Source organism: Ovis canadensis, chromosome 7, assembly GCF_042477335.2.
Source record: "Ovis canadensis isolate MfBH-ARS-UI-01 breed Bighorn chromosome 7, ARS-UI_OviCan_v2, whole genome shotgun sequence".
NCBI lineage: Eukaryota > Metazoa > Chordata > Mammalia > Artiodactyla > Bovidae > Ovis > Ovis canadensis.
Window position 1 is genome coordinate 67,649,617 of NC_091251.1, and position 25,683 is coordinate 67,675,299.

The window sequence follows — 25,683 nt, forward strand, 5'->3', positions numbered from 1 at the left end:
AGCCCAGGGACTATGCTAAATGCAGTTCTTAATTTGATCCTCAAACCTTGTAAGGTGGGAATTATTACTAAGGAAACTGAGACTTGGAGAATTTGCATAACTCACTCAGGTAAGTGGCAGAGCCAATAGTCTAGACCAGGTATTCAGGCCCCAGGATTTTTGCCATAGCCCCTGGGAAGCACATCTTCATTGCTATGACTCTCTAGATGTATGTGCTGCTCTCAGAATCTGCTCTACCTTCACTGTCTCTGTGTTCATGTAAACAGTTTACCCAACAAAGCCCTACAAGAGGCTAGATTTCAATTCCTTCTTTGACATCCTACTTAGAGCTAATGAGAGGGTAAGGTACTTTAGCTAATTAACTGTCCACTTCCCACTGAGCCACCATCTTTGGTTATTCACATGGTTTTCTTCACATGCATCAGAATTAGAGAGAGGCTTCTTTCATCCTCTTTGAAAGAAAGACATTCTAGAATTTAGTCACCAGTTTTAACTGCACATTTCCTGCATTCTCTCTTGCACACAGCAGAGAGGCAGAGAAAAGCTGAAGGGACAAAGTACTGTGTTCCAGAGGCCAGATTCTCCATAGCACTCTCCCAATTTGGTCAGGCTCCTCTGCCTGTGCATCCTGACAGGTAAGCTTAGCACCTAGTATAGATTTATGCCCAGTTGTTGCCCAAGTGCTGCAACTTGAGCATTTTGCTACCTGATTTTGCTAGAATTCTGTTCATCTCTTTTCCTGAACATTTTTAAAGAGCATTTGATCAAAGACGTTATTTCTCTTACATACCTGGGCATTTCCCCATTGCTTTATTTGCAGGTTATTCTTTAATCTACAAGGTCATGGGACAGCCCTGTCATCCTATTTTGCATGTGGAGAACTGAGGCAGTAAGGGCCCACAGGGATCATGGTAGTGATTTCTCAGGCTGTTCAAGCAAAGGAAGTGGTGAATCAAAGATTCACAGTGATGTTAGATCTGCCTCTTCTGTGTCCTCAAGGTAGAGTTTCATTTTTAACCCCTAGGTGGATTTTTGCAACTGCCCCATTGAAAGATCGCAGTCAGGACTTCATACAAACTCTTTGAAATGTTCTACAAAACAAGGTGAATTTAACTCAGTGTTGAATAAGCACTTTAGAAACATGAATTAATAGCATAGACTTTAAAGAATGAGTTAGTGTATATGTTTTGCTCATTTTTCTCTCCTAACTCCATCATCTTTGTTCCACTAAATCATCTTTGGAGACTCCCACATACTATGGCTCTTTATAAGCCAGAGAGTAATAACATGGGGCTTCAACTCATGGGTCCTCACATCTCTGTCTGTCAAATACTTTGGGGATCAGATACTTTCGGAGCAGACTGCACATAAGGCAGTGGTGAGGCAAACACCTCTGAAGGATAAGACAAAGGACTTAAATAATGGATGGTCTTTGCTCTTTCTCAATAGGCAACAGAATCAAGTGAAAATAGCAAGCACTTAGGAATAAAGCAAATCTGGTCACTTTTAACCCAATTCCACCATGTACTAGTTCTGGGATGTTGAGTAAATTATTTAACCTTTCTGAGTCTTAGATTTCTCAAATATGTAATTATAGCTAATATGTACCTAAAAGAGATTTAAGAATAAAATTAAATAATATAAATGACTATCACAATCATATTATCTGACATGTAAGAACTAGTCAATAAATTTCCTTCCTTGCTCTCAGTTTCTTGATTGTAAAGTAACTAGGTAATAAAAATATTTTGCCTCAAAGGAACTTTTGAGAAAATATCCTTGAGATATCTAAAATATAGTAATTCAACAATGATAAAAATGATAATACTAGCAGCTATCAATGGCACCCCACTCCAGTACTCTTGCCTGGAAAATCCCATGGATGGAAGAGCCTGGTAGGCTGCAGTCCATGGGGTCACTAAGAGTCAGACACGACTGAGCGACTTCACTTTCACTTTTCACTTTCATGCATTGGAGAAGGAAATGGCAACCCACTCCAGTGTTCTTGCCTGGAGAATCTCAGGGACAGCCTGGTGGGCTGCCATCTATGGGATCGCACAGAGTCGGACATGACTGAAGCGACTTAGCAGCAGCAGCAGCAGCTATCAAAACCATTACAACCTACAGTTCTTATTTTTATTAAAATATCTACAACACGCAACAACCTAATGACCTGATTCAATTTTGTCTGTGACAGGTGTGTGTCCCCACATGTCTTTATGCCCAGTGCAGGGAGTGGGCAGGCAAGTGATGGGGCCACGGTTATCTCAACATCTCTTAGGTCTCAGATTTTCCTTCCCAGGGTCAGTTTTACTCCCAACCTAGTTTCTAACCAGGTAAATTGGAAAATCAGGACAAGGAACTTTTAAGCCTGATATCTGAACACAAAAGCCTAAGAGTTTTTCTTTGGTTTGCTTCTAGAATCCATTAAGAATGAGAATGCTCAATGTAGACATGGAGGTTGTGACCCACCTCCCCTGCCTGTATATCCTTAGGATAGTTTGGCCTTCTGGGGCTTGCACAACCAAAGAACTTGAGATCATGTGGTTTCTCTTAGGTCCCAAGTCACTGCTGGGCTGCACACAAGTGAGTTAATCTAGTCTCTGTTTCACTCCATACATAGATGTTATTATATATATATGTAAAAATATATATATACTTACAAATTCATTTACACTGCTAATTTTAAAGCTAATGCCATTTCTCTCTGTTATTTTATTTGAAGTTTGCACAGTAAATACATTTGTGTAGCACAGTTACACTGTTTCTTTGTATATTTAGTCTAAACAGTCACAAAAGACTGAAATATTTTAAACATATACTCACCTGAAAAATTCACCATCTTACCCATAAATTCCAACGTTAGACAATTTTTACTCTTGCTAATAGCATCATGCATCTTTCTGTATATTCTTTCAGCAACAAAACTACATGCAGGACTCTTTTCTGAAGCTGAGATGAAAATGTTATATTATTTTATCCAAGATTTTAAATGCCTAGAGATATTGATCCAGCCTGCTAGCCTGCTCAGAAGGATGCCCCACTTGCTGCATTGTGCTTAGAGACAATCTAATAAAAGCTTGCTGAATAATAAACAATGGGAGCCCACCAATTCTAAAAATTTAGATTGACAGGAATAATCCCCTCCCTGGAAAAGACAGACCAGCAGGCGCTTCCCATAAACCCATTACTGCCCATTCACCCATAAGCCAATAGAAGACGTTGTATTATTGGAACTCTTAGCTTTAAAAGAAATTGCTTTCCTAAATTTGACCTCCCATACTAAATATAAAATATGGACCATCTGTAATGAAGGGATTGCAGCCCAAACAGCCATCATCTCTCCGAGGCAGAGGTTAGAAGGTTGATGCACATTGGTTCCAAAGGGATGGGGATAGGGATGACCTTTTGCTTTGAAAATGGTCACTTGGAGCTGTAATGCGAGAGAAAGGGGTCAGGTATTAGCCAGGAAGAGTCTCTGAAGCTTCTGCCCTGTTAGACTCTTACACTGTGGGGTGGAGGAAGTCACAAAAGCAATATAAGCAAACAGCATCAATTCTCATAAACAGGAGAGTGTAATACAGAGAGAATGCGGAACTGGGTATACTCCAAATGGGGACTATGTTTCAAAGTCTTTCAAACTAAGCAAATAACTGTAAATAAAAGACAGAGGATTTGGAAAGGAAAGTATCTTCTATTTACTTGTGACAGAGTTTTGACCATTTGATTGGCATGCTGCTATTGTCACTTGCCCCCTACTTGCAGGCAAACCACAATTTCTTCCAAGCTGAGTTTTTTAAGGGAAAAACACTTTACAAAACTAATGTATGGAGTTCAGAAAGATTTCTATTCCTATGTCCTGAAGTTTTATTTAATTCTGATGAGATACTCTGATGACAAAAATGGCCCCCAATTATTGAATGCTTTGTCAGAAGCTTTTAACAAAAAAAATAAAAGGCTGTATACCAAATAGTTCATGTGAGAGCAGAGTACTCCATTCAAAGGAAGACAGTGTTAACCAGGGAATTGAACTGAATAGGTAGGAGTGGGATACACCAGATGGATGGGAAGATCCAAAGTGGTGTGCACTGATGCTGGAGCAGATCAGGAAGATAGTTCTAATAAACTCATTGAACACACACACACCAATTAGCCTCATGGAGGCAATTAGCAGGTTTCCTGGTTATAGCTTCCAAATAAAAGTGAGGGGAAATAGAGGCTGCCTGACTTTGGATTCTGCCATGCTTGGTATTTTGTGAAGGCAAGACAGACCCAATACATCATAAATACGAAACTGAATGTGATAATGCTCTCTTTTATCTCAAAGAAGTCCTTCCCATTCATTTCTCTCTCAGGTCATCCCTTCTAGGTCACTATCTTTAGCAGAACCATTCCCAATGCATGATAAATACATGGAAATTAAACTTCAAAGAAAGAAGAAACAATTAATAGGTATCCCAGTTAGTAGTACCTTCATCAGGTTGGTATGAGAAAGAAAAATGACAGAGTAAAAGTGCCACTAGCAATTCCTAAGTCATGTGATTTTTTCTTTTGGACAGATCAATGTTGGTTGCCAAGCAACACACATACACACATGCACCCGCACGCACACGCACTCGCGCACGCGCACACACACACACAGAAAGAAAAAGGGAGGGAAGCATTGTTATGATTTGATAAATCATTTTTTTAATTTGTGAATTTTATACTATCATTTTAATTATTTCCAACTTCTGTATTACTTTAAAAGAGGACCAATGTCATTAACTGAGAATACCTTTTGTGAACAATGGGCAACACTCCATATACACTTGGTAAATGAAAGGGGAGCTTTAAGAACAAGAGCTGAAAATTCTTAGTTGCCATCTTAGAATGTTTTATTAATGACATGTGTGTGTTTATTAATGAGTTTATTGCCTTTGTGTCATATTTATGTCACTATCAAATATTAATGTTTTCTATATTATAATAATATCTATTGATATAACCTAAATTTGCTTCCCAGTAAGGTGTCAGTATGAATAATACTTCTGAAACACTAAAATCAATAACAAGAATATTAGGAGGATATTATAGTATGTCAATGGAATGAATTCCACTTAAATAAACCAGCTAAATATACCAAATTATAATTATAAATAAATATACAAGTTATGGATATGAATCTTATAATAGCCAAGAGAATGTTATGTGAAATAATAAAGATACAAAATAAAAGAAACGAGGTCCTGGTAGACTCTCTGATTTAAAGTCAAGATCCTGCGCATTATTGGAACTAATAAGCATAAGTTTCTTTTAACAGGACAGAATATCACGTAGACAAAAGGTGGACTAAGTAGTTCATAGAAACCCTAAATTCATTTACTTGAATAAGATGGCTGCTGGTTCCCACTCCATAGCTCGTCCTACAGTTGTAAGCTCTTGTTCAGAAGCCTTTTTTCACCCCTTCATATTGCACAGGATTGGACAGTTTCTACGTGAGCAAGAGGTCTTCCCTGTGAATACCAAGATAACAATGTTCATCAGCTCCTAGGCTCTGAGCAGAGGTGACTGTCAGGGCAGCTGGGAGTCTAGCTGTGCTATCTGAAGATCAATAGAGGACTTCAGCACAGTCCTGTATGGAGCTACTAATAAGGAGAGGGACGCAGGCTTCCATAACTAAGAGAAAAAAAACATGAGCTTTCAATTGGCACACAAACCCACCTAGATTCCTGTTAAGTGTCAAAATACCCCTGTCATCATTCTCAAATTTCTCTCCTAGGCAAGGATAGCTGAAGGAGGAAAAATAGAAAGCATGCACTCTGCCTTACCTCTTGCTTTATACATCCTTGTTCTGTTCAAAGAGGCTCTCACCTCAGTATGTCCTACTGAAACTTTCTTGACTTGCTCATACTTGAGCTAATCCAAGGGCAATTTCCTCTGGGCCTCACTATCTCATCTGACAAAGTCAAAGTGCACCATAGTATAATGGCTTTACACGTACTCCTCCTGAGTCATATTCAACAATTTTATAATTGCTGCTATCTTAACCCAGAACATTAAGAGTAGTCATTTGGGTTCCACTGTTGCTCAATAGGAATGAGGCTTAGGAAGTCTACATGTCCTATATCACAGACAGTTCCCTGTTTTCCTCTGGACAAAGGAGGGCTAAGGTAAGGTAAGGTGAAGTCACTCAGTCGTGTCCGACTCTTTGCGACCCCGTGGACTGTAACCTACTAGGCTTCTCCGTCCACGGGATTCTCCAGGCAAGAATACTGGAGTGGATTGCCATTTCCTTCTTCAGGGGATCTTCCCAACCCAGGGATCGAACCCGGGTCTCCCGCATTGGAGGCAGACGCTTTAACCTCTGAGCCACCAGCTCGAAGGAGGTAAAGGAGGGCTAACCACAGAAATATTTGCTAACAGTGTTCTAACCACTTGATACATATTACTCTTCTGGTCTTCATAACAGCTTTAAGAGCTTGTTGTTCAGTAACTCAATTGTGTCCAACTCTTAGCGACCCCATGGACTGCAGCACATCAGGCTTCCCTGTCCTTCACTGTCTCCCAGAGTTTGCTCAAATGCACGTCCATTGAGTCAGTGACGCCATCCAACCATCACATCCTCTGTTGCCCCCTTCTCTTGCCTTCAGTCTTTCCCTTACAGGCTAGGTGTCAATTTTATTTCCACTTTACAGATGAAGAAACTGCTCAGAGTTCCACAGCTTCGAAGTTTGGGACAGAATTGTGAACACCAAGAAGTCTGGCTCCCAAGCCTAGACTCTAACCAGTATCCCACAGCCACCTCTTATGCAGTGTCACAGCATAAGAAGCCCTTGATATGTGCAGTTTGGGGCAGTAAGTCTCTAGCTAGAAGCCAACTGTGAAGCTGCCCCAATTTGGATGTTCCTGTAATAACTTTTCCTTTTTTTTTTTTTTTTTTTTTTTACTTTGAGGATCACCTAGTGCAGATTATTGATTTGTACTACCTGAAGGATATCTATCACTCTGAATGTTGTAAAATCCATGAACAGAATTAGTTGAGAAGGACTGTATCACTATGAACAAAGCTAGTGGAGGTGATGAAATTCCAGTTGAGCTATTTCAAATCCTGAAAGATGCTGTTTTGAAAGTGCTGCACTCAATATGCCAGCAAATTTGGAAAACTCAGCAGTGGCCACAGGACTGGAAAAGGTCACTTTTCATTCCAATCCAAAGAAAGGCAATGCCAAAGAATGCTCAAACTACCGCACAATTGCACTCATCTCACACACTAGTAAAGTAATCCTCAAAAATCTCCAAGCCAGGCTTCAGCAATATGTGAACCGTGAACTTCCAGATGTTCAAGCTGGTTTTAGAAAAGGCATAGGAACCAGAGATCAAATTGCCAACATCTGCTGCATCATGAAAAAAGCAATAAAGTTCCAGAAAAACATCTATTTCTGCTTTATTGGCTATGCCAAAGCGTTTGACTGTGTGGATTACAAGAAACTGTGGAAAATTCTGAGAGAGATGGAAATACCAGACCACCTGACCTGCCTCTTGAGAAACCTATATGCAGGTCAGGAAGCAACAGTTGGAACTGGACATGGAACAACAGACTGGTTCCAAATAGGAAAAAGAGTACTTCAAGGCTGTATATTGTCACCCTGCTTATTTAACTTATACGCAGAGTACATCATGAGAAATGCTGGGCTGGATGAAGCACAAGCTGGAATCAAGACTGCTGGGAAAAATATCAATAACCTCAGATATGCAGATGACACCACCCTTATGGCAGAAAGTGAAGAGGAACTAAAAAGCCTTTTGATGAAAGTGAAAGAGGAGAGTGAAAAAGTTGGCTTAAAGCTCAACATTCAGAAAACGAAGATCATGGCATCTGGTCCCATCACTTCATGGGAAATAGATGGGGAAACAGTGGAAACAGTGGCTGACTTTATTTTTCTGGGCTCCAAAATCACTGCAGATGGTGATTGCAGCCATGAAATTAAAAGACGCTTACTCCTTGGAAGGAAAGTTATGACCAACCTAGGTAGCATATTGAAAAGCAGAGACATAACTTTGCCAACAAAGGTCCATCTAGTCAAGGCTATGGTTTTTCCTGTGGTCATGACTGGATGTGAGAGTTAGACTGTGAAGAAAGCTGAGTGCTGAAGAATTGATGCTTTTGAACTGTGGTGTTGGAGAAGACTTTTAAGAGTCCCTTGGACTGCAAGGAGATCCAAGCAGTCTATCCTAAAGGAGATCAGTCCTGGGTGTTCATTGGAAGGACTGATGCTGAAGCTGAAACTCCAATACTTTGGCCACCCCATGCGAAGAGTTGACTCACTGGAAAACACCCTGATGCTGGGAGGGATTGAGGGCAGGAGGAGAAGGGGACGACAAAGGATGAGATGGCTGGATGGCATCACCAACTTGATGGACATGAGTTTGGGTAAAGGCTGGGAGTTGGTGATGGACAGGGAGGCCTGGTGTGCTGTGATTCATGGGGTCGCAAAGAGTCAGACACGACTGAGCGACTGAACTGAACTGAACTGAAGACATACACAGAGGAGAAACCAAACTGTACATGATGTAGACCCAGGAAGTCTTGTGCCACTGTGTCCTTGCTGGGCTCTGCAGTGTTCCAGCCATGGAAACTACAGGCAGAATCTCTTCTCAGCTGGCAGGCGTCAGGGTCCCCAAGGCCCCCCAGAACTTACTTTTAGGACACATTGCCAGCTGTAACCACAGGGAGGAACTGAGCTGCCACTGGCATTGCTCTGCCGTCTCTTTCCCATGATCCTGGTTTAGCCAGTCTCCCCCAGCCTCCCTCTTAAGTCCAGTGCCTACCTTAACTTTCCATGTTAACTCTGTGCTAAGACATTGCACAGGCTTCCCTGGTGGCTCAGTGGTAAAGAATCCACCTGCTAATGCAAGAGATGCAGTTTCAATCCCTGGGTCAGGAAGATCCCCTGAAGAAGGAAATGGCAACCCACTCCAGTATTCCTGCCTGGGAAATTCCATGGACAGAGGAGCCAAGAGGTCTACAGTTCATGGAGTCGCAAAAGATTCAGACATGACTTAGCAACTAAACAACAACAACAAGACATTGCACTCTCTTCAAAGATCATCTCTGAGAACCAGGTCTCAGACCTACCACCTTCTAAGTAAGCTCCACTCTCTTGTGATTTGATCAGAATCCTCCAGGAACCCTTCTCAAAGGTCCTTGGTGTCCCTGTTCACACTGACCAGTGTGGCCTGATAAAAACTACTGGGCAGCCCCTAACGATTAGCTAAAACAAGCTAAGATTATATCCATGTTTTTTGTAACAAAGACTAATTTTTGTGTGTGGCTTTTAAAAGAGGGTTTTCAGGAAAACAGAACATTTATCTGATAGAAATGGTTATTACATTTCAATAACCATTGGAATCACCTGAGGTGCTTGTTAGAATTATAGACCCACCTCACCTTCAGGAAAGATTGAAGGCAGGAGGAGAAGGGAACGACAGAGGATGAGATGGTTGGATGGCATCACCGACTCAGTGTACATGAGTTCAAGTAAACTCTGGGAGTTGGTGATGGACAGGGAGGCCTGGTGTGCTGCAGTCCATGGGATCACAAAGAGCCAGACACGACTGAGCAACTGAACTGAACACCTTCATTGTCTTCTAGAAAATTCTGTCTCCAAATGACAGGATGCAGGATTTGTACTGTTCAAAATATAGTCATTGATTGTACTTCCAGAAAGACTTCTATGTGGTTTTTCCTGGTTTCTATTTCAACAAAGGCCCCTGACTAATTAGTCTATGTCCCTGAGCCCAGAACAGGCTGAAAAGATACGACAACAAAAATTAAACTCCACTTGTTCTTAACATATTACTACTTTGGAGAAGTTGAGATCAGAGAAAGCAAATGATTTGCTCAAATTGTCAAATTTAGTAGTGTGTCTCAGGCTACAACACAAATCTCCTATCTAGTTCTTTCCTCTACCACTTTCCTTTCCTTTCCTTGGGTTTTTTGAATATGACAATAGGGGGCAGGAATAATAATACCTGTATATTTGTATTTAAAAAGACACCATTTACTGAAAAGTTACAAAATTCTACAAAATTCTGGACAAATTTTTACATGATTCAAAGAATCACAGCTTTTTCAGAACCTTAACACAGAAGAAATCATGTGTCTATTTGGTAGCTAAAACTAGCAGTCTTGATATCTAATCTTGATATCTAAAGGTAGAAACCTTTTGCAGGAGACATCTGTACTTCAGTTTCCTTGTCTGTCATCAACCCAGACAAACATGGTAAAAACAAAGATTATGATCAACATTCAAAAACTTCAAAGTACAAACATTTGCTCCCCTTCAACAAATGAAAATGAAAGGTATTCAGGAGAGGTAAACTGAAGTGATTCTTTCCATTAGAAAAATATTTACCACAATTCCTCAAAGAACCTTCCCTAAAAGATTCCAAATGCAATTTATCTTATAGAAGTGTTCCTTCAGAGTAACTATTTCCAAGATTATGTTTTACATAATGCAAACTGGAAAGCAAAAGCATTCTTCCTGGCAATTTTAACAAGATAGGCACAGGAACTATCCTTGTATAACATCAAACAGCCAGATGAAAACTACAGAACTTTGGTTATATATCCAAATAATTATTATACATTACACTATCATCTAATATTTTGAAATAATTTTTAAATTATTTCATTCAGACTGAATTAGAAATAATCTCTAAATATTCTAGTTTCCTATGAATAAACCATAGTGCCAGAAATTTTTTTATTTGGAAGACTTAGCAATTAAAAGCCAATCAAACATTTTTAAGTTTGTTGAGTAGATGGGGAAAGAGGGAAAATGTGAATTATTTTTTATAGAAAAATGAACATGGTGCCAGACCCAGAAAGACATAACCATTGCTTAAGAATGACATGACAAGAATTATGTCCAACGATGAAAGAAAAAGAGACCAATGCACTACTAAATAAAGAACTCTCTAATTAACATTGCTTTGCAGACAAGATGCAGAAGGGTCCATCTAGAAGGTCAGGATTTCCCAGTAGTTCTCAAAGACTTCTGTAACTAGTGCCTAATAATTTTCTCCATCACCTGTCTCCATCATCCCCCTCTCCATTTACATATCTATCATTCAGCCCCTGTAGGAATCTTAAAGTTTGGAAGAAATACCAGCTTTTTACAGGAAGTTCAGAAATCTCTGTATAGGGAAATGCTCTCTGTTTAAAACAAAATAGATTTTGTTATCAAAAAGACAATCACAATTATAAAATTGTTTCAATAATGTTATAAATCATGACGATTATATTTGCATGGATTTTGTTTTGCTCTTCTTGACCCTAAAAAAACTTTTAAGGAGATTAAGATTCATTTGGTCAAAACATATGACATTTACTTCATTAGTCAGTGCACTAAATTCTCTCTAAGTAAATCCCATACAGATCTGACTTTCCCCATGAAAATCTGTACAGTGAACTCCTAGTTTATTATGCCTACTTGAAAAGGGTAATTTAATAAGGCATCAGTACAAATACTTAATTGTGCAATGGCTATCGACAATGCCTTTAAACAGTTGCATATTTGCCAGATTTAGCTAATGGAACTAGAATTGCCACTTAATGTCTCAGCTTGCACTGGTGGAAAATAAATTGTATCTGACATTCCTTTGGCTTTTAAAGGACATACTTAGATAATATTTACAGTCAAATTGATCTATTGTTGCATTTATGTTTTCTTGGGTTAAAAAAAAGGATCAAATGTGTTCTAAAGGATAATATTTCTTTGAATCTTCTCAGTTTGGAATGCTTTTGCACACACATGTTTCATTTAGGTGTACCTAATCAAAGTCTAAATAACTGAATGTAGTGTGGACATTTCAATCAGGCAAACAGCTATTTTAGCTACAGTTCAAAGACCCAAATGTCTGGAAGATCAGTTGGTCAGTAAGCTGAATTGTTCACTTTTCATGGAATTCATGTAGACAGAATTTGCTTCATTAATACACTTAATGAAGCACTTAATACATTAAATATTGCAGTATCTTCTTCAGGTGTGTGACTAGGAAGAAGAAATAGCTAAGAGAATCAATCTTATATTTAAATATCTGTTGCTTGCCAGGCACTATGAAGTTCAAAAACAGGCAAGCTTTATTATTGATGGCATTAAAAATAAGGACGATGTTTATCTTGGGAGGTAGTAACTTGAAGCAAGCACAAGGAGATCCTTCAGGTACACTGTGATATTTTATTTCCTGACTAGGATGAAAAACCATCAGGGTTGTTAACACTGATGTGTTTACACATACACCTATCTAACTCGAACCTCTATCCAGATAGAGAACATGACCATCACGCCAGAAAGTTCTTTGTGCCCTTCCCAGTCAATATCTGATCCTACCCACACCAAGAGGCAATCACCGTTCTGCACTATAGATTTTTGCACTATAGATTAGGTTCAACTGTTCTAGAACTCCAATGAATAAACTCATATGGTAGGTATTCTTTTGCATAAGGCTCCTTTCGTTTAGTGTTTTTGAGATTTACTGTGTTGCATATATTATTAGTCTGTTCCTGTTTATTGCTGAGTAGTATTTCATTGTGTATATATACCACATCATGCATGCACATTTATCCATTCTCTAATTAATGCACATAGGGGTCATTTCCAGTTTGGGACTATTATGGATAAACTTCCTATGAATATTATTATATGTTTTTTAGTAGATTTTTTCATTTCTATTGGAGAAATACCTAGGAGGGAAACTGCTGAGCCCCAGGGTAGGTATACGGTATTACTACCTTGATTTTATAATACTATGATATATGATGCATTTTCATATATCCCATGATAAAGATGGGCTTCCCAAGTAGTGCTAGTGGTAAAGAACCTTCCTGCCAGTGCAGGAGACATAAGAAACGCAGGTTCGATCCCTACGTCAGGAAGATCCATGGCAACCCACTCCAGTACTCTTGCCTGGAGAATCCCATGGACAGAACAGCCTGACTGGCTACAGTCCATAGGGTCTCAATGAATTGGACACAACTGAAACAACTTATTACGTACATGATAAAAATAGAAAAGTTAGGGATCATGACATTACAATTAGGAAAACTCGTATCTGAACAAATATCTTTTCTTAAAGTGTTTTGTGATTGATTTAATGTTTGTAGACTTTGTTTACTTGGTTTGGGGAAGAATAATTGTGATTAGTTGTCTTTTATATTTTAATTTTCTAAGATCCAAATGAGCTAACATTTATGAAAGCAATTTTAAAGCACTCTTAATTATTTTATATGAAGAGGCATCCAAACACAAAGAAAAATTCAGAGAAGATATTTTAAGAACTTTCTCTAGAAGGCATATACCATGCAGAGTAGAATCTGAAGTGTATTGGTAAATTCCCTTCATCAGCTCTAATGTATATAGTTCAATATGACCCTTTACTCAGGCCAAGAGCTGAGTAAGAACAGTTGGTTTCACTCTGAACCCTCATGGCCTCAAATTTGGTTTATTCTAATATTAAAGAATTTAGTCTATTTTTATTTCAGTCTTTTATTTGGGATCATATTTCTCTACAAGTCCAATCAGCCTTTGACAAGGATTTAATGAAGAAAAGGAAGCTAGAATATCTTTCTCTCTACCATCCTAGATACTTTTCTCACTCCTCTCATCTTCTCATATACCAGAATAACAAAGAGGGAAATGTCAATTCTAAAGGATCAAAGCCTGTTCCTTTTAGATAATTATAATATGTGAAATGCATAAAGAAGAAGGTTTGTTACTCACCTTCACATTCTGTATGCCCAATTATGCAATAAAATTAACCATTAAAAAGTGATCACCCTAGAGTTAAAAGGCCATCTCAACAAAATGCTTGGGTAAGACATTTCAAACTTAATAGTATTCTAGACAAATCCCCTAGAATTGGTTAGCTCAACTATTCTAAAATGTAAGGTAATGAAATTAATGGCTTCAACTTAGCTGCCATATTTGCCTACAGTCTTTAGAATGTTCTGAGGCTCCACATAGTTCACCTAACTCCGATGAGCCTTCTTATCTAAAGCATGACACTGGATGCCAAGGAATATCAAAGAAGACTCAACAAAGTTGATCACTGTTCCTGACAAACTGACTCATAATGCCTGCTTAGCTTGATGAAGAGTCTAACATACTGTGCTCTGATACACAGTTTTATTGATTTGTATACAAAAACAGAACACCCTGTGGCCTAAACCCAATTATTTATTCATTTATTCATTTGTTCTACAAATATTTTTTAAAACTGACAATATGGCAACATATGGTGTCCTAGACCCTGACTCTACATTTTCTAGTCAGTAAGGACAAATCTTTGAACAATGAATTAAAAGCCTTTTAATGCTTAAACAGTTTTATTTTGAAGACAGGTTTTAGATAAATAGGTGTTTTTGTTTGTTTGTTTGCAAGATAATATGCTCAAATTCTTCAGAAAAAGAGAGATTAATATACAGAATCTGAAACTAACAAGTTTAGGGTCTGAGGACCAGCCATTGTTGCCACGTTTCTTTGGGAACATAAGCCTCTGCTTCTTCATAAATGTGATGCATTCCCTTCCTCCCTGTTGGCTCACACTCAATGTTCTTGCTTCCTCACAATTTCTGTGTGAACACCACACTACATTGCAAGTTAACAACTTTGCCAAGGATGGGAGCTGCATTTCTCAGAACATTCTGCTATGTACGGGTCTGAGTTGGAGTTGAAAAAAGAGGAACTTGTATAACATTTGGAAGGATGAAGTGAAGTACACTCCATTGCTCTTGGGGGCTCATCACAGCCAGACGTCATGTAGAAGTGCCTCGCGGGATCCATCATATTCTTGCTCTCCTTTGCAACACAGCTAACTCATCTTCCTAATCTCTGTCCTGCAGACCAACAGCAGTCCCAGAGAGTCCTCCTGTCCGGAACTCGGCTGAGGACACACAGCCTCCCCAGAGTGGCCTTTCCATGGATCTCTCCACAAGCTTCGCCTGTATAGCCTACTCTACAGACAGAGGTGCTTATTCTCTCTGATTTCTCTGAAAGTCTTGCCTGCCCTCCCAGTGATCAGGAGACTGCTTAGTGACTGTTTTCCCCTTTCTGATTTCACCTTCTCAGTTCCTCCTACACTTGTGTGAGATCCAATTCCTATGCTAAATCCATGATTTCAATATTTGTGGTTGTTCTTCCTCAGGGTCCATATTTTCTGGATCACATTCCCAAAAGTAAGAATTTTACTATTTCAACTCATTTGTTATGTTGGAGCAGTATCTTCAATACCAGTTTCCAATTCAGTACTTCTTTTTTTTTTTTTTGGATGGGTGTATAAGGTTTATTGAATGGATTGTTGTTGTTGTTGATTTCTTTAGTCACTAAGTTGTGTCCAATTCTTTTGTGACCCCATGGACTATATAGCCCACCAGGCTCCTCTGTCCATAAGATTTCCTAGGCAAGAATGCTGGAGTGGGTTGCCATTTCCTGCTCCACAATTCAATATTTCTATGGGAAGTTCTTACTATTTGTATTTTTTAAAATCTTTGTACATGATTCTGTTATGCAACCCTACTGGGAATCACAAATTTAAAAGTCACATATGTCCTCATGGCTTAGGATATTTGTAAACTTAAAAAAAAATACATCTGCATGGCCAGGTAGCAAAAATACATTGTGACTTTATAAATTCCAACTAATAATAATAATAACAGTAACAAAAATGTTGAAACCTGTTTAAGCATCTATATTGTAACACAGAGAAATCAGGCATCAAGAGACAAGAATGGATAAATTCAGACCCAGAAAGCAAAGCAGAAAGCCAACCCAGGGTGCCAGGTATGTTGTGAGAAGGGAAATTTAAAGACATTGAAAAAAGAGACAACCCAAATTGCTCTTAATTTCCCTTCTTCAAGTCTTCACTAATTCCAAGGCTCATGGAAGAAGAATTAAGACAGACTGAGTCCTCAACAACAAGGAAAAAGAATGGAGGACATACCTGACCACTGGGAACAAACAAAATGACCTTCCTTCAGAAATGGAAGAAAACCTAAGATGATATTCATTCTTTCTAGTGAAAAAAATGATCGGGAATAAATTTATATAAAGGAGTTTGCATTTATGGAACTTTTGTTTTGCAAGATTCTTAAGTATAGAAGAAATTAATATTTTCACTCCTTGGAAAAAAAGCTATTCAGTTTAGTTCAGTTCAGTCGCTCAGTCATGTCCAACTCTTTGTGACCCCATGAATTGCAGCATGCCAGGCCTCCCTGTCCATCACCATCTCCCAGAATTCACTCAGACTCACGTCCATCAAGTCCGTGATGCCATACAGCCATCTCATCCTCGGTCGTTCGCTTCTCCTCCTGCCCCCAATCCCTCCCAGCATCAGAGTCTTTTCCAATGAGTCAACTCTTTGCATGAGGTGGCCAAAGTACTGGAGTTTCAGCTTCAGCATCATTCCTTCCAAAGAAATCCCAGGGCTGATCTCCTTCAGAATGGACTGGTTGGATCTCCCTGCAATCCAAGGGACTCTCAAGAGTCTTCTCCAACACCACAGTTCAAAAGCATCAATTCTTCGGCGCTCAGCCTTCTTCACAGTCCAACTCTCACATCCATACATGACCACAGGAAAAACCATAGCCTTGACTAGACGGACATTTGTTGGCAAAGTTATGTCTGTGCTTTTCAATATGCTATCTAGGTTGGTCATAACTTTTCTTCCAAGGAGTAAGCGTCTTTTAATTTCATGGCTGCAGTCACCATCTGCAGTGATTTTGGAGCCCAAAAAAATAAAGTCTGACACCGTTTCCACTGTTTCCCCATCTATTTCCCATGAAGTGATGGGACCAGATGCCATGATCTTCGTTTTCTGAATGTTGAGCTTTAAGCCAACTTTTTCACTCTCCTCTTTGACTTTCATCGAGAGGCTTTTTGGCTCCTCTTCACTTTCTGCCATAACGGTGGTGTCATCTGCATATCTGAGGTTATTGATATTTCTCCCGGCAATCTTGATTCCAGCTTGTGTTTCTTCCAACCCAGCATTTCTCATGATGTACTCTGCATATAAGTTAAATAAGAAGGGTGACAATATACAGCCTTGACTTACTCCTTTTCCTATTTGGAACCAGTCTGTTGTTCCATGTCCAGTTCTAACTGTTGCTTCCTGACCTTTATACAGATTCCTCAAGAGGTAGGTTAGGTGATCTGGTATTCCCATCTCTCAGAATTTTCCACAGTTTATTGTGATCCACACAGTCAAGGGCTTTGGCATAGTCAATAAAGCAGAAATAGATGTTTTTCTGGAACTCTCTTGCTTTTTCCATGATCCAGCAGATGTTGGCAATTTGATCTCTGGTTCCCCTGCCTTTTCTAAAACCAGCTTGAACGTCAGGGAGTTCACGGTTCACGTATTGCTGAAGCCTGGCTTGGAGAATTTTGAGCATTACTTTACTAGCATATATTAAAAAACAGAGACATCACTTTTTCAATAAAGGTCCACATAGTCAAAACTATGTAGTAGCTTTTTTTCCAGTAGTCATGTATGGATATAAGAGTTGGACTATAAGGAAAGCTGAGTGCCAAAGAACTGATGCTGTTGAACTGTGGTGTTGGAGAAGACTCTTGAGAGTCCCTTGTACTTCAAGCAGATCAAACCAGTCAATCCTAAAGGAAATCAACCCTGAATATTCTTTGGAAGGACTGATGTTGAAGCTGAAGCTCCAGTACCTTGGCCACCTAATGCAAAGAGCTGACTCACTGGAAAAGATCCTAATGCTGACAAAGATTACAAAAGGAGAAATGAAGAGCAGAGGATGACATGGTTAGATAGCCACACTGATTCCATGGACATGAATCCGAACACATTCCAGGAGATAGTGAAAGACAGGGGTCACAGAGTCAGACACAACTTAGTGACTGAACAACAACAACAACATAATGCGGATGAATAGACAGTGTGGTGTGGCCCTCCTTCTCCTTATCTGGACTAAAGGATACCAATATCTTTTAGCTCAAGATCAGATGCCATAGTTCACCTGTGCCAGATAACAACAGCTGATGCAGGGAGACCCCCATCTTTAAAATAACACATAACAAATTTTACAAATACCAGGTATTACAGCCAAAGTATACAATAGCTTAGCAGACTTGACTTCAGCTAACTTCATTTTTTACACAATTACATGCAACTGATATGGAACGCTTCATGAATTTGCGTGTCATCCTTGCGCAGGGGCCATGCGAATCTTCTCTGTATTGTTCCAATTTTAGTATATGTGCAGTGGCTTAGAGGTTAAAGCGTCTGCCTCCAATGCAGGAGACCCAGGTTCGATCCCTGGTTCAGGAAGATCCCCTGGAGAAGGAAATGGCAATCCACTCTGGTATTCTTGCCTGGAGAATCCCATGGACAGAGAAGCCTAGTAGGTTACAGTCTACAGGGTCGCAAAGAGTCGGACACAACTGAGCAACTTCACCTCACCTCACCTCACCTCACCTACATGCAACTGATAACTGAAGGTGAAAATTAGATTGTTTACATATCTAAAAGACAGGTATTTTCCCTATTATCTCTTACTTTAATATTATGCTTCTAGATAGGATAACTTTTATCTTTAGTATGCTAAAGTGCATTTTAAAATTCAATAATACTGCAGAAAAATCAAAAGTGGCAAGTGTTTACATAACTGAGTTGAACAACTGTTATTAAATCTGTGGCAAAGGTTACCTTTTTTGATAGGGGGTAGTTTGAATAAATACTAAAACTATTTCAAATTCCCATAAAGTCTCTACCAATAGTTAAACTTCCATTACTGTAACTAAGAAATGCCTGAGGGGATGATAATTTTCTTTCTCCTTCTTTTTTGTTAAAAACTAATATTAATTTAAAAATCACAACAAGAAATAATGAAATCTACAGAATGAGGTCCCATGCAAACCCTGTAAGAAGGCAGGGTTTATGAGAATCTTCTTATTCCAGTGGGGGATTGTTCAAAGTGGTGGATTCTATTTTAAATCATATCAGAAAGAGACAGGTTTAGAGTAACAAAATTTTATCCTAATTCAGAAGATCAACAGAACATCAAATGAATAGGTCAGGAAAATCTGATGGGGGTTAAGGAAGGATAAAAGGAACAAAGAAAGAAAAAAAATATATTTTTAGGCCAAGTTTATACTGTCAAAATAAACAAGGAAGAACAGTCATCCTAGTGAGTGAGTGAATGAAAATCACTCAGTCGTGTCCAATTCTTTGTGACCCCATGGATTATACAGTCCATGGAGTTCAGGCCAGGAGTGGGTAGCAGTTCCCTTCTCCAGGGGATCTTCCCAACCCAGGGATCAAACCCAGGTCTGCCACATTGCAGACAGATTCTTTACCAGCTGAGCTACCAGGGAAGCTCAAGAATACTGGAGTGGGTAGTTTATCCCTTCTCCAGGGAATCTTTCTGACCCAGGAATCGAACGAGGGTCTCCTGCATTGCAGGCAGATTCTTTACCAACTGAGCTACCAGGGAAGCCGTTACAGTTATCCTGCTGCTGCCGCTGCCGCTAAGTCAGTTCAGTCGTGTCCAACTCTGTGCGACCGCATAGACAGCAGCTCACCAGGCTCCCCCATCCCTGAGATTCTCCAGGCAAGAACACTGGAGTGGGTTGCCATTTCCTTCTCCAATGCATGAAAGTGAATAGTGAAAGTGAAGTTGCTCAGTCATGTCCAACTCTTCAAGACCCCATGGACTGCAGCCCACCAGGCTCCTCCATCCATGGGATTGTCCAGGCAAGAGTACTGCAGTGGGGTGCCATTGCTTTCTCCACAGTTATCCTAGGACATCCACTAATAGACACAATCAAGGTAATTTAAATCAATCAGTTTTCAACCTAAATTTATTTTATTCAGCTAACTACACTAACTATTCTGATTACAAATTCACAGAGTGACTGATTCAAAAAGGCCCTTTGGGATCATTTATTCCCTTCTTTTCATTTTACAAGAAGAAATTAAACCCAGGAAAGAAAACCAGTTTCTCCACAGTTGCCCAGGCACTGATAAGAAGAGCTAGGTTTAGAACTACACCACCAGATTAATGCTGTTTATGCTACACTCCTGGTCCTCTTCTGAAAAGAAAGATAGCAACTAACAGTCATTGAGTACATGCTATATGTGAATAATTATGTAGTTGCTCTTTTTATCCTCACAACAATAATAAGAATTAGGATGTTACTGTCCCCACTTATAAACAAAGAAACTAAAGCTTTAATTATGTTTTTACCAAAGGGTACGTACCTATAGTGGTAGAGCTAAAATAAGCATTGTTTATATACTCTAAAAATAAGTCATGATCACCAAATTATGAGTTATTTATAGATGGGCAATGCTGATAAGATTTCTGACCTTGAGAGTTATCAAACAGACAGTTTAATTTCCAAAAGAGGCTGTCAGTTAAACTTGATATCAGGACTTCCCTGTTGGTCCAGTGATTAAGAATCCACCTTGCAATGCAGGGGATGTGATTTCAACCTCTGGTTGGGGAACTAAGATCCCACATGCCACAGAGAAACTAAGCCCATGTGCCACAACTACAGAGCCACAATTATAGAATCTGTGTGCTGCAATGAAATATTCCACATGATCCCAAGTCCCACAACTAAGACCCAACACAACCGAAGAAATAAATATTTTTAAAAACAAGCTTGATATCTAATGTGTTGTCTATAATCCTCAAAGCACAGGACTAAGTAACATAAGAAGTACCCCTACCATATATAAGAATTAGAGCTTCCTATGTCCTGTGAATTGGAGAAGGCAATGGCAACCCACTCCAGTACTCTTGCCTGAAAATCCCATGGACGGAGGAGCCTGGTAGGCTGTAGTCCATGGGGTCTTGAAGAGTCGGGCACGACTGAGCGACTTCACTTTCACTTTTCACTTTCATGCATTGGAGAAGGAAATGGCAACCCACTCCAGTGTTCTTGCCTGATCCCAGGGACAGGGGAGCCTGGTGGGCTGCCGTCTATGGGGTCGCACAGAGTCGGACACGACTAAAGTGACTTAGCAGCAGCTGCAGCACGTCCTGTGAATAAGATGCAGCTCATTCTCAATGAGCTCAAGATCTAGCAGTAGACAATTAGATAAGTTTATAAAAGTTATGAACAAATTTGAAAGTTAGATCATAAAGAAGCCTGAGCATCAAAGAACTGATGCTTCTGAACTGTGGTGCTGAAAAAGATTCTGGAGAGTCCCTTGGACTGCAAGGAGACCAAACTAGTCAATTCTAAAGGAAATCAACCCTAAATATTCATTGGAAGGACTGATGTTAAAACTGAATCTCCAATACTTTGGCCTCTTGACACAAAGAGCCAACTCTTAGAAAAGGACCCTGATGCTGAGAAAGATTGAAGGCAAAGGAGAAGAGAGTGGCAGAGGATGAGATGGTTAAATAGCATCACTGACTCAACGAACATGAATTTGGGCAAACTCTGGGAGACAGTAGAGGACAGAGGAGCCTATTGTGCCGCAGTCCATGGGGTCAAAAAGAGTAGGACATGACTTAGCAACTGAACAACCACAACAATAAAGACCGAGTGCCATACAAAGCAACATAAGGAAAATCTCATAAGACATACAACTAAATCCTGTGAGAATTAAATTAAAAAGGACCACAATTCTTTCTAAGAACATATCCTACTTCTTAGAAGTTACTTCTATGTTGTTTCATTTTGTGTTTTTTACCATAATGACCATTTTTTTTAGTTCTTTTTTAAAATTTATTTTAATTGGAGGCTAATGACTTTACAATATCATAGCGGTTTTTGCCATACATTGACATGAATCAGCCATGGGGATACATGTGTTCCCCATCCTGAACCCCCCTCCACTTCCCTGCCCCATCCCATCCCTCTGGGTCATCCCAGTGCACCAGCCCTGAGCACCCTGTCTCATGCATCAAACCTGGACTGGCGATCTGTTTCACATATGATAATATACATGTTTCAATGCTATTCTTTCAAATCATCCCACCCTCGCCTTCTACCACAGAGTCCAAAAGACTGTTCTATACATCTGTGTCTCTTTTGCTATCTCTTATACAGGGTTATCGTTTACAATGATCTGTTTTAAAATGTCAACATTCATTTTTAAAATCATCATATTTGAAATATTTAAAATTTACCTAAAGCCTTACCACAGGTGTATCTATTTACCATTAAACTTGAGTGAAAATTATTACAACCATTAATATATTGACAGACATAGATAAGACACAGATAGATATTAATAGATAGATAAATTATACCTGACTTTAATCAAAGAACAAGAAATGAAAGCAAAGAAATTGCTGGACTTTGGATAAACATTTCTTCATTACCATCTAAAGAAGTGACTATGGTTTTAAAGGTTCAGAGCCATCATAGTTTGTTTTTTATTGCATTTCAACTCTGCATAGTAGTCACTGACTTTTTCCTCTTAAAGTGCTCAACTGTCACATATGGATAGTAATAGCTACCTTAACAGCCCAGAGAATATTTATCTCAGAAAAGTTCTGTTGGAAGGTACAGTTTTAGAAAATTATTTCTTACATTTTCACAAAATTTTATTGACATAAATGAATGCTACATGAACAGTGCCAAATTGTAGAGGTTTCAATGATGTAAGATACTTTTTATTTGTCACAGTTCCACAGATCCTTTTTTGTTGTTGTTGTTCCTCATTCAACCCAAGGGCTTCTTCAAGGGATAGCATCAAAAAGGTAGCAAAGTTCCCATAATTCTGAGAACTTGGGCATCTGAAATGTTTCTCCATTGCCTTCTCATGCGAATGAGAACATGACTGGCCCTAGAATTCTGGGATCAAAGTCTTTTCTACCCAAAACTTAGTAAACATTGCTCCATTTCTTTGGGAAAATCTAACTGCATTCATCTCACATGCTAGTAAAGTAATGGTCAAAATTCTCCAAGCCAGGCTTCAACAATACATGAACCGTGAACTTCCAGCTTTTCAAGCTGCTTTTAGAAAAGGCAGAGGAACCAGAGATCAAATTGCCAACATCCGCTGGATCATGGAAAAAGCAAGAGAGTTCCAGAAAAACATCTACTTCTGCTTTATTGACTATGCCAAAGCCTTTGACTGTGTGGATCACAAGAAACTGTGGAAAATTCTGAAAGAGATGGGAATACCAGACCACCTGGACTGCCTCTTGAGAAGCCTGTATGCAGGTCAGGAAGCAACAGTTAGAACTGGACATGGAACAACAGACTGGCTCCAAACAGGAAAAGGAGTACGTCAAGGCTGTATATTGTCACCCTGCTTATTTAACATATATGCAGAGTACATCATGAGAAACACTGGGCTGGAAGAAGCACAAGCTGGAAAAAAGATTGCCAGGAGAAATATCAATAACCTCAGATATGCAGATGACACCACCCTTATGGCAGAAAGTGAAAACGAACTAAAGATCTTCTTGATGAGAGTGAAAGAGGAGAGTGAAAAAGTTGGCTTAAAGCTCAGCATTCAGAAAACTAAGATCATGGCATCTGGTCCCATCATGGCGAACAGATGTGGAAACAGTGGAAACAATAGCTGACTTTATTTTTCTGGGCTCCAAAATCACTGCAGATGGTGATAGCAGCCATGAAATTAAAAGGTGCCTACTCCTTGGAAGGAAAGTTATGACTGACCTAGACAGCATACTAAAAAGCAGTGACATTATTTTGTCAACAAAAGTTTGTCTAGTCAAAGCTATGTTTTTTCCAATAGTCACGTATAGATGTGAGAGTTGGACTATAAAGAAAGTTGAGTGCCGGAGAATTGATGCTTTTGAACTGTGGTGTTGGGGAAGCCTCTTGAGAGTCCCTTGGACTGCAAGGAGATCCAACCAGTCCATCCTAAAGGAGATCAGTTCTGAGTGTTCATTGGAAGGACTGATGTTGAAGCTGAAACTCTAATACTTTGGCCACCTTATAAGAAGAGCAGACTCATTTGAAAAGCTCCTGATGCTGGGAAAGATTGAGGGTAGGAGGAGAAGGGGATGGCAGAGTATGAGATGGTTGGATGGCATCACCAACTCGATAGACATGGATTTGGGTGGACTCCGGGAGTTGGTGATGGATAGGGAGGCCTGGCATGCCACGGTTCATGGGGTCACAAAGAGTTGGACATGACTGAGTGACTGAACTGAACTGATGCCAGACTTTCTTATTAGATACCCTGCTTTTGGTTCTTATAGGAACATTTTATTTCCTTTATGTTAAAAAACTTCACCAGGATATATCTCACAGGGGTTTTCTTCATAAATTTTGCCTGGTACTTGGGAAGCATACTTAATCCAAACTTTCACTTCCTTTTACAACACATAATTTTCTTTCATTAGTTTTCATTACATTTCTTCCATCTGCTTTGATCCATTTACCTTGAATCCCTATTATATGTATATCAAAACCCTGGATTCATTCTTCAAGTAGCTATCTACTTATGTCCCTATTTAATTATAGCTTTTTACCAAATTCTCAGAAAAATTTTTATGCTTGTCTTTCATCCTCACTGATCATATATTTTGCTGTTAATTATAACAAATCTGCAGTTCACAACTTCCTTTGTATTTTCATTTGTCACTTAATGAGTTCTTTAATTGTCTTAATCTTCTATGATTGACTATTATTCCTTTTTGAAAATATCATTGTTAAATTTCAGTGATGATAAAACACAGAGATTTTCTAAAGCTTTCTGTTATTTTTTTTCTGTAGCTTTATTTTACAGAGGGATAATTGCTCTGTTTCAATCATTTATTGGCTTTGGAATTAAAACTAGGCTCAAATCTCTACTCTGCTACTTACTTAAATATGTTCTTTAACGTCAGAAGGAACTCTGTTCACTTAAGTGTAATGTATGCATAATTCCCAGATTTTAGGATTGTTGTAAGGATTAAAAAAGGTAATTTATGTCAAGGGCCTGACACACAGTTAGTGTTCAAGAAGTATAAGCTGTTTATTACTGAATTCTTTCATGTATACAATAGTTTTCTCAATTTGTTCATTCTTTAGACATAAGAATATATGCTTGTCCTGGAAGCTGAGATGGAGTCTGGAAGACATGCAGCTGGCATCTCTTTGCATGTTTCAAGCCCAGATGAAGGAATAACGGAAAAATTTTAAAATCCTATAATTTTACTTTGCTACATCACCCATCTAGTTCCCAGTAGAAAGGAGACAGCTATACTCCACCACTAGGTAGAAGAGTCTTCTCTGTTTATTAAGGCAGTTTGAAGTTGGTAATATAGGATCCCAACTCTCCACTGGCATGTCTGCCCTTATTGGCACCCTCAAGCATCGCCACTGCTCCCTTTCCACTCCAGCAGAGCCAATTAGAACTGAATCACATAGTTCAGTCCACAGTACTTCACTTTGTTTGGACCCCAGCACATCACACCTTTCCCCAAGGTGCTTTTATGATCAAGACCCCTAATAACTGCTTCAAGGCCCGCCTTCCCCTAGGACTTAGAGATACATGTTATAGTGGCACCTACTGGAAGGTTCCTTCCAGTTATTTCCCAGGCCAGTCACAGGTTAATTCTCTTTTCCCCGAATCTAGTAATCCCAGCCTGGTTTGAAGAAACTCCTTAAAGTTTTCAGTCTTTCCCTTACTTCTGATGCTGGTACTGACATATACCACCATTTTCAGATTCTTTCATCCATTTCCATGGAAATTTGG

General features: G+C 39.3%; 1 non-coding gene across 1 annotated transcript; it reads right to left on the minus strand.

Moving 5' to 3' along the window:
• Positions 1 to 18,174: 18,174 nt before the first annotated feature.
• LOC138444438 (U6 spliceosomal RNA) lies at positions 18,175 to 18,278 on the minus strand. Its single transcript, XR_011258467.1, has one exon. It is a non-coding gene; the product is annotated as a U6 spliceosomal RNA (small nuclear RNA).
• Between the last annotated feature and the right edge of the window lie 7,405 nt (positions 18,279 to 25,683).